Source organism: Diabrotica virgifera, chromosome 3 (assembly GCF_917563875.1).
Source record: "Diabrotica virgifera virgifera chromosome 3, PGI_DIABVI_V3a".
In the NCBI taxonomy this organism is placed as follows: Eukaryota; Metazoa; Arthropoda; class Insecta; order Coleoptera; family Chrysomelidae; genus Diabrotica; species Diabrotica virgifera.
The window spans coordinates 141,167,130-141,177,606 of record NC_065445.1 but is presented as its reverse complement, the minus strand read 5'-3'; the positions used below and the strand labels follow the sequence as shown (position 1 = coordinate 141,177,606).

At 32.0% G+C, this 10,477-nt stretch overlaps 1 non-coding gene across 1 annotated transcript; it reads right to left on the bottom strand.

Moving 5' to 3' along the window:
- Positions 1-10,010: 10,010 nt before the first annotated feature.
- LOC126882836 (U6 spliceosomal RNA) lies at positions 10,011-10,114 on the bottom strand. The gene has a single exon (XR_007697412.1). It is a non-coding gene; the product is annotated as a U6 spliceosomal RNA (small nuclear RNA).
- Positions 10,115-10,477: the final 363 nt, after the last annotated feature.

The following is a 10,477-nucleotide window of genomic DNA, read 5'->3' as shown; positions in this document are numbered from 1 at the left end:
CTGATTTGGTGAGGATTTGTCAGTGCCCTGTATATGGCACATAATTCTGCATTAAAAGTACTGTAGTGTATTGGCAACTTATATTTTTGGCACATATTAGAGGATATAACTGCTTCTCCCACGCCGTCTGTTAATTTTGAAGCATCTGTATATATTTGGGAGAAATTTTTATACTTTGATAACAAGTTTTGCATATTTTGATGTATTATATTATGGTTAGTAGTATGTTTGTCCAACGAAGTTAAGGTAGTAAATATTTTAGGTACTCTCAAAGTCCATGGCACAGCAGGTTCAAAACTAACGGGAAAGCAAGGAGGTAAGGTGGTGTTAAGAGATGAGAGATCCATTTTGATGCGGTGGTAGAAAGGTTTGTGTAGACGTGGTTTATAGGAGAAAAATGTTGATAATCAATTAAGGTAATCATATTTTAAGGTGTGGTTGTTAGGATTTACATTTGAGTTAATTGCATAGGTTAACTTAAGGTACATTCTTCTGTAATACATTGATGGTTCAGATGTTTCACAATACAGGCTTTCTATTGGTGTGGTTCTAGCTCCCAAGCTTCCAAGACAATGCGGGGTGCAGTATTGTGAATTGAATCTAAAATTTTAAGGGAAGACTCAGTAGCCGATGAATATGCTATAGCGCCATAGCCTAATTTAGATCTGATTAGAGTTCTGTAGAGAGAGAGCATATTTTGTCTGTGTGCTACCCAGTCTTTTTTTGACAATGATTTAATGATATTAAGTCTTCCTTGGCATTCAATTGCCAGTTTATTAATATGTTCTTTCCAGTTTAGATGTTGGTCGAATGCCATTCCCAAAAATTTTATATTATTTTTTCGAACTAGAGGATTGTTATATAGTGAGAGTGAAGGGTATTTAGAGAGCTTTTCTTTGAGAATAATATAAATTGTGTTTTTTCTGTGAAAAATTGAAATCCACAACTTTGCCACCATTTCTCTAGTTGATGTAAAAGCATATTCGTTTGTAGCATATTCGTGATGTTTTCCATATTTTGACTTCTCGCATAGATAGCAAGGTCGTCTGCGTATAAGAGACCTTTTAGTTGTGAGTTCATATTGGCTAGGACATCATTTATTGCTACTAAAAAAGTGTAGGGCTTAACACTGATCCTTGTGGAATACCATTCTCTAGTTTTGTTTTTGGTGATAGCTTACCATTAGTTTTAAGTTGGAATGATCGACTGGTTAAGAAATTGTTAATGGACGCTATGCAGTGTTCCCTGATATTTAAATTATGTAGTTTCTTAACTATTAGGTATTTCCAAGTGGTATCATAGGCTCCCTTAATGTCAAAAAATATAGCGAAGCATTTTTGATTAGCAGCAAAAGCTTTAAGTACGTCATTTTCTAATGCTAAAATATTGTCTATTGTTGACCGATTTCTACGGAAATCATTTTGATTTGGAATGTTTAGGTTTCGTTTTTTAAGAGTCCATAAAAGCCTTTTTTTACAATTTTTTCCATTAATTTGCCTATAGCACATATCAAAGATATTGGTCTATATGAATTTAGAGTCCTTTTGGATTGTTTGGTTTTAAAATTTGTATAATAATAGATTTTGACCATTTTGGTGGAATTTATGTTGCTTCCAGATTAAAGTAAATAACTTTAGTAGGTACTGATGAGCGTTTGAAGGTAAATTTTTTATAAATTTTACCGGAATATCGTCAGGTCCCGCTGCCGAATCTTTAAATGAGTTAAGGGCTTCGTTGTATTCTTCCAATAAAAAATAGAATTTATAGGGCTTTATCTATCACGTCTAAATTAATTAGATTACGTTCTTCACGTTGCTTAAGTGTGATAAAGCTCTGATTATACTGGGTATTACTAGATCTGTGTTTATAAGTGTTAGCCATTTCTTCTGCGATTTCGTTGTCGAAGGTAATAACCTTATCTCGAATATTTAGTGAGTTGATTTTTAAATTTAAACTTTTTCCCGATAATTGTTTTATCTTTTTCCATATGTAGTATGGTATAGTTAGACCCAAACCCAGACATCCAAAGTGAAAGTTATCCTCCAACACCAAATTGTTCTATATGGTCCACATAATGTTCAGAAAAAAGTCACACCATTTTGAGCGTCGGGTTTGGGGGGGGGAGAGAGGGGAGAAATCTGCAAATTCGTAGTTTTTTACGTTTTTCATCAATATTTCTAAATCTAAGCGGTTTAGCATGAACAACCTTCTATACAAAATTGTTCTACATTAAATTTGAAATAAAAAAGGCCTTATGCATAACCCTTCTAAAATGAACGGTTCCAAAGTTACGGAGGTAGGATAATCTAATTGGTCCAAAAAAAGGCCTAACCCAGACATCCAAAGTAAAAGTTTTCCTTCAACACCAAATTGTTCTATATGGTCCACATATTGTTCAGTAAAAAGTTACACCATTTTGAGCGTCCGGTTTGGGGGGAGATGGGGGAGAAGTCGGTAAATTAGTAGTTTTTTTAAGTTTTTCGTCAATATTTCTAAAACTATGGTTTAACGTAAGGAATGTTCTATAGAAAAATATTTTACATAAAATTTAAAACAAAAAAAGTTCTATACATAATTGTTATAAAATCAACGGTTCCAGAGTTACGGAGGGTGAAAGTGGAGGTTTTCGAGACTTTTTATATTTACCGATTTCTCCCCCCTCTACCCCATCCCAAACCCGACGGTCAAAATGGTGTGACTTTTTTCTGAAAATTATGTGGACCATATAGAACAATTTGGTGTTGGAGGATAACTTTCACTTTGGATGTCTGGGTTTTTGGTATAGTTATATCATAAATATTGCCGAAAAAATATAAAAAGTATCGAAAACCTCGACGTTTCACCCTCCGTAACTCTGGAACCGTTGATTTTATAACAATTATGTATAGAACATTTTTTGTTTTAAATATCATGTAGAACATTTTTGTATATAACATTGTTCACATTATAGTATAGTTTTAGAAATATTGACGAAAAACTTAAAAAAACTACTAATTTACCGGCTTCTCCCCCATCTCCCTCCCAAACCGGACGCTCAAAATGGTGTAACTTTTTACTGAACAATATGTGGACCATGTAGAACATTTTGGTGTTGGAGGAAAACTTTTACTTTGGATGTTTGGGTTAGGCATTTTTTTGGACCTATATACTATACTACCTCCGTAACTTTGGAATCATTCATTTTAGAAAGATTATGCATGGGGCCTTTTTTATTTCAAATTTAATGTAGAACAATTTTGTATAGAAGGTTGTTCATGCTAAACCGCATAGTTTTAGAAATATTGGCGAAAAACTTAAAAAACTACGAATTTACCGATTTCTCCCCCCCCTCCCCCCAAACCCGACGCTCAAAATGGTGTGACTTTTTTCTGGACATTGTTTGGACCATATAGAACAATTTGGTGTTGAAGGATAACTTTCACTTTGGATGTCTGGATTATGCCATCTTTTGGATCAACTATACTATACTAATGTCACTCAAAAGAGTAGAGCTGTTTATTTTAGAAACATAATCAATCCAGAGTTGACGTTTAGCTGTCTTTATTGTCATTCTAGTTATGGCTCGAGTTCTCTTATATTCTAGTGGGTTTTCAAGTGGTTTATTTCTTTTGTATTTATTAAAGGTAGTTTTACTTTCTCTAATGACCTTTTTACAAGACTCGTTCCACCATGAAACTGGTATTGAATGTTTCGTTGGAGCTATTTTACGGATTGAGTTTTCAGTTGCCTTAATAATTATTTGGATCAAGTTGTCTAGAGATTCTTCGACATTAATTATTGTTGTCGAGTGCTTGTTTGTATACGATTCTATCTGTTCGGCGAAATGCTTCCAATCGGCTTTATCTATTTTCCATTTGGGAGAGAAATGAATTGTGCGATTACGTTGACTGTTTTCTATAATTGAAGAGTAATGGTCACTGTTGTATATGTATACTGCACTTAATACCAAGACACATGTGGGTCAAGGTCAAGATCACTGTCATACATTGTTAGATCAAGTGGGGTAGCTTCTCCAGTTCCTATATTAGATTTAGTCGGTCTTCCGTCATTTAAGAGCGACAAGTTAAGATGATTTGTAATTTATTCAATTACAGTACCCCGTTGTCCTTTATATGCTGATCTCCAGATGTGACTATATGCGTTTAGGTCACTCAAAATGATTTGAGGAGTAGGAATTTGTTTGAAAATTTCATCTAGATCGTTTCTGGATATTACTGCTCCAGGAGGTAAATATAATTATATATAATATATTGCAAATGTTTATATTAGTTTTCCCAATAATGGTGACAGCAATGGCCTCTAAGTTAGTATTTAGAGGTATTTTTATCGGGTCATATGAATTATTAAGTAAAATTGATACACCGCCACTAGCAATGTTTTGGTTAACTCTTGTTTGATTATGACAGACACAGTTTCTGTTTATATTTTGATTTGGTTTAAAATTGGTCTCTTGTAAACATACAAAATCTGGATTTTGTTCTAAAAGAATGATTTGTAGCATAGGTAAATTATTGAAGTAGCCATTTATATTCCACTGTATTAATTTATTTAACTCCATTTTAATTAATTAAATTTATTTATTGATTCGTTTGTGAGGAGTCGCTTTCGATATCGGATACTAGGTCCTGTGGGATTTGCATCTGTACCTAAATGTTTTAAAAGAATTTTCCGTAATTTGGTATTTAGGGTCTTTGTAGATCTGTCTTTAGTATAGGGATATATTTTGCTTGGCATGTCGGTGAGAGCTGTGAAGTTGTTTGTATAGTTTTTAAAGGTAATAAGTGGATAGGATGAATTCTTTATGTTTTCAAATAGGTCTGTTATCTGATCATAGCTTAGAATAAATGGTGGTGACTGCTCGTTTTGAATGCTTTAGACATTTTTCTTTATTTTGGTTTTGCTTTTTCTTAGGATTAAGTGCTATTTCTGCTGGATTGGTAAACTTCGGTTTATTTGAGTTGATTTTTTGTAGTTGGGGTATCTGTTTGAATTGAAGTAGGTGCTGGTGTGATGGTTGATATTTCTGAAGGAGTAAATATTGGGATTTTTTCTGCTGTGGTTGGAGCGATATGATTTGGTTTTGGATTGATAGGGTCTTTGCAGTTTGTTGCCGTATGCCCATTTTGTTTACAGTAATAACATGTTGTTGCCACTTGATAACACATTCTGTCTGAATTATTATCGTAGTTGATTACAAATGATTCTGGAATTGTGAGATCTGTTGGGCTGATAGAGATTTGCCTTCTAAATTCAGGAAACGGTGCACCAATTTTTAAATCATCATGAAGAATTGTTGGGCAAATATTAGAGAGAATATTTCTTTGGACGGAGTGATATACCGACGAACTTGTATAATCTGATTGTTAACTGCAATGTTGCCGTTATTTTCATTTATGAATGTTCCTACCATATTTTCAGATGGTAAATACAAACATATTCGTTTGTGTGATAATCTAGAGCAGAACAGTATATTTTTTGGATGGGTCATTTTTCCCAAAGGGAGGAGGTAATCTTGTATTTTTGCATCTTCCATGGAATTAAAAATGATAGCCTGGCGTTTTGAGGAAAATTTGTGTTAAGTAAGTGCGGTAGAGCAACTTCTTGGTGTAGAATTATCCATTTGACAATGGCCTGGTAAATTTATTTATCGTTTTGTGACATCTTAGTCGACGTGTAAACATTTCTAAGTACGGACCTGTACACTGCCGGAAAAAAGACCGAGTGGACACACAGGTCGATGGTACTTAAATGGTTTTGTTCAAAGTCAAGCAGATTTCGATATAAAAATTTGCAATGATGTTAAATATTAATTAAAAATTAAAATTACAGTAAAACTGTACTTACAAATTTGGAAAGTTGAGATTCAGTTGATCACTACCAACTTCACCAAGATTGGTTTAATTTTGAAAACTTATTCTCACTTAATTTGAACTATTTTGTAGAGTTAAGATAAACCCACCGTTCCGATATACAATCAGTGATTTTGGTTAAATCTTAATATTTTGAGGTCTAGAATCTATAACCCAGAAATTGAAGATTCTTAATGAAACACCCTGTATAACGTAACTGACCCTTCAGAACATAACAATGTTTTTCAGTTGTATGGTTATACGGGATTGAACTACAATTGAGGCCATGAGAGCCAGAGTGGCCTAACTGATTTTAACATTACTTTACACAATCAAAGAAAATGATCAAAAGCTATCAATGTCCGATTGTTTTAGTAATTGTATGTTGACCAATAAAGACTCTTGGTCAACATAAAACTACTAAAACAATCGGACATTATTAGCTTCTGATCATTTTCTTTGATTATGTAAAGTAATATTAAAAACAGTTAAGCCATCTGGCTCTCATGGCCTCAATTATTATGGTTTGTGCAATGAATTACATTTCTTAAATAACTCTTGTTTGACGTTTCGATTTTCACTCCGAAAATCGTCCACAGAAGATTAAAATATCTTTTAAATTAGGCTTGAAACTTCGGGGAAAATTCTCATAACCTGAAACTTTTTTTTTTTTTTAAATTTAATTTTTAGAATTTTATAATTTTATCCTTTATGTTACTTTGGCCAATTTAATATTTCTCATTCTTAGGCTTTAGAAAGAGATCGCGTTTATAAATGCTTCAATAAGAGTAACTTTTATTTCAAAAGTTTATCGGTAGTATCCAATATCCAACTGTTTAAAAATCAAGCGTCCATCTTTTGTTACACTTTTGGTATACAGGTTATTTAACGTTTCTGGCTGTTAAAACTTTTTACACATAATATATGAAAGCGAAGTTGCAAAACAAAATTGAGAGAGGTTGACAGTTATTTAAGGTTGATTATACGAGGAAAATTTGTTACACCGGTGTCTTGGGCACGTTTTCGGATTAAGTTCAAGTTAAATCGGTTTTGTTGGAGTAAATTAAGGGAATTGAATTGAAAGTGAATTTGAAATATTGATTAAAGTTTAAACAAAAAACATTAACCGAAAAAGTGCTAGAAGAATATTATCTATTTGATCTATGGTTAGGAATGGTAAATTATTATCTAGTATATTTGATAAGAGTAAACCACAAATTTTATTAAAAAGTGATTATTATTGATGTCTCAATTTCACCTGAACTGTCTTTCCCATATTAGAAGTTAAACAAATTATATCACCAGTACTAGCACCATACTCTTATATTGTTGAGCCCTTTACTGTTTCAATAGTCCTTTTTATTTATTCGTATTTCTTGCTTTGGCTCTCCAGTTTCTAGTTTTAAATATTTTCAAATCTCCCTCTAGTTTTTCCAGAAATGTCTTATTTTTGGTCATACTTTAATTATTTGTTTCAATCTTTCGTTAGAATATCCCTAAACTGAATACAACTCAATACCAAATTTCCAAACAGTATTCAGTATCAAGGTTTGTAACTGTGTAAACACTTTCAAAAATTTAAATTGTATTTTTAATTTATGTAATTCTTATTACATTCAGTCAAGGATCTGCATTTATGGTTTGTACTGAGTATTATCGGTTAGGTAACTGGAGAGAAGTAGGTACATTCAGGTTATAGCAATGAATAAACTGCAGAATAATGAGCGAGCTAATAACCGGCAAAATAACGAAAAAGATGGAAGACATGATGCATTATGAAGTGAAATGAGATTAGTCTGGTAGAGGTGGAAATTATCGGCATAAAGGTATAAATTATCATTACATTACATTAGTTTTTCACCTTTAGACGTATCAGAGGAATATGACAACTGTGACTGGGACAGGAGAATTTTATAAAATACTGTCAAAGACGTCTAAAAGTGGGAAGCTATGTAAAATAATGTTAATTTATACGCTTATATCGATAATTTCAATGTCTACTAATTTCGTCGCTTTTTATTTCACAATCTATTATGTTTTCCATCTTTTGCGCCATTTCGCCGGTTATTAGCGCGCTCACGACCGTATACAGGGCTATAAAACTACTTAGTTACTTAATAAAAATATGGTATTCGCTGTGAGCCGATGAGTAGAGGGGATTTGACAGTTTTCGCCAGGACTGTTAGTGGCAGTTTTGTGCATTGAATTTGAAATAATTTATCAGAAAAGTACAAAAGTTTCAAACCGCGAAAGAGCGCTACCGACGAAACTTACAGCCAATAAAAACAGAGGTAACGTCTAAATTTCACATAAACTTCTTCTTTTTCTCAATTGCCTCTTGCGTAGACAGTCATCCAGTCGCACGAATTTATATATTAAATATTAAAATTATAATGAATAAAATAAAAAAACTTAATTACTTTTACTATTAATTCTGTGTATTCGTACAGTAATCACGTTACAATATTATTTCAGTTCATATTTGAGTTTTTCTAGATAAATATCTATTTTTCTGGTTTTGAGTATTTCACATACATCAATTTTATCAGAAAAGTACAAGTTTCAAACCGCGAGAGATCGCTACTGTCAAAACTTACAGCCAATAGAGTAATTGATAAAGGATAACACGAAGAGACCGAAATATCTGAACGTCAGTTTGGATTAATGAAAGACTGAACAATAGTTTACTATTTTTATTGGGAATAAGCCACAATTTTACTTTACAATTAAGCTTATTTGATGTATCAAAAAACAGAATAAACGAACAGTATACTGTAATATTCACATTAAATAATACGAGGAAATAACAATATCATAAATAAAAAAAAAGAATGTGTGTACTTTGTACGCACGTAAGAAGTTATACTTCTATCATATGATTTCAACGAAATCAATATACTTTAAACAGTTTCTCTACTACTTTCCAAAAATTTTTATTAAAACAATACCAGAAATTAAAAAAATAAAAGAATAAAACACACACAAACACATTGAAAAATGCCACAAATGATTTCTGAACAATAATTGTTGCCAAAAATTTTAATTAAATAAGTATTTTCTGAAAAAAATTATATAGTAATATACTTACAATCATAAAATCTATAAAAAAAATAAAAAAAATTATATAACTTGCATTGGGCTACTTGGGCCTACTTCCCGTGTATCCCGCCGTACGAGAGTCGAAGCGATTTCAAACTGCACCACCTTCGCCTCTACGTCATGTGTGAATATACACAAACTGAACAACTTTTTGACATTTTGTTTATATGAATTTTTATTAGTTTGATTTTTGTCGAATTAAAATACAACAATATATAGAGTAAGAAAACGATACATTAGATGAAAATTTGTAGAAAGTTTGTTCGTAATCAGATTATGTAAATTAAAGCATGGGGTATAGCATAACAAGTACTAGGTAAGTACATTATTTTTTTACATTTTCCAAATAGGTATGAAGATAATTTTTTATTGGAATACAACTGAAACATTTAGAATTACGTACCTGTGGTTTTTCAAAACTATTTAAAAAGTCACTATAATTATAAATTTGATTTTATTTCTGTCCTCACAACAATAAAAACTAATACATATATTATATGTAAAACATTTTTGTTTACCGATAACCTCCATATTGAACAATTATTGACAGATCATTTCAACACTCAATCAGAGCCCGTATAAAGACTAATACCAAACTGTCGGTGTGCGCATGCGCGCAGATCAATATAAATTCACCCTCAATCTCAATCGCGCCTAAAGAAGTGTAACTTCAAAAAATTAAAACAATAGTAAATAAATTCAACATTTTAATAACATTCATAATAGCAAAAATATTAAGATCTATTTTATCTAAAAAAATTATTTTATTCATAAACTTTTATAATAAAAATAGAAAATTTGATAGATTTCAAGTATATGCAAACAAGCATGGGATAATGAATAGAGTTCAGCGAAAAGATTCAAGTAAGAAGTCCAGCTGAAAATAGGTGGTAAAACGAAAAAAATCAAAGCAGCGACTCTAATTTTCCAAATGAAACCAATTGCGCCGTAAAATACTCGGCAGGATGCAGTAGGATCTAGTTACAGACATTAGAAGATGAAACTAATAAAAAGAAAATACCTATATTTTGCAAGAAAATAACATTATCATGAATATTATCCTTTATGATTTAAAATAACACGATTTTGCGTATCATCCTTGAGCAGGGGTTATGCTAATCTCTGTATCGTTCCAATTTTAGTATATGTACCGCCGAAGCGAGTATTCTTCTCTATTGCTATCTTCGTTTTTCGTGAGATTTTTGGATCTTACCTTTCCGATGGCCTCTGCTACTTAAAAATACCATGTTCTATTTCTACTATTTCTCTCTCCAATTGTTTTGTCTCTTGTAGAGCTATTATTTCTAGTTCATATCTTTTAATTTCCATAATTAATTCTTTGAGTTTTCCTGTTTCATATGTGCCTCTTACATTACATGTACCCAAGTTGACTTTAGTTTTCTTTTGTTGTTAATTTTACTCATTACCTTGTCCATTGCCTGCGTCGTTTCCATTTCATTTACCTCTGTTGCTAACTGTATCTTGTCATTTTTCATCTTTTGTTTTTTAATTCGGTCTTGATTTTACTA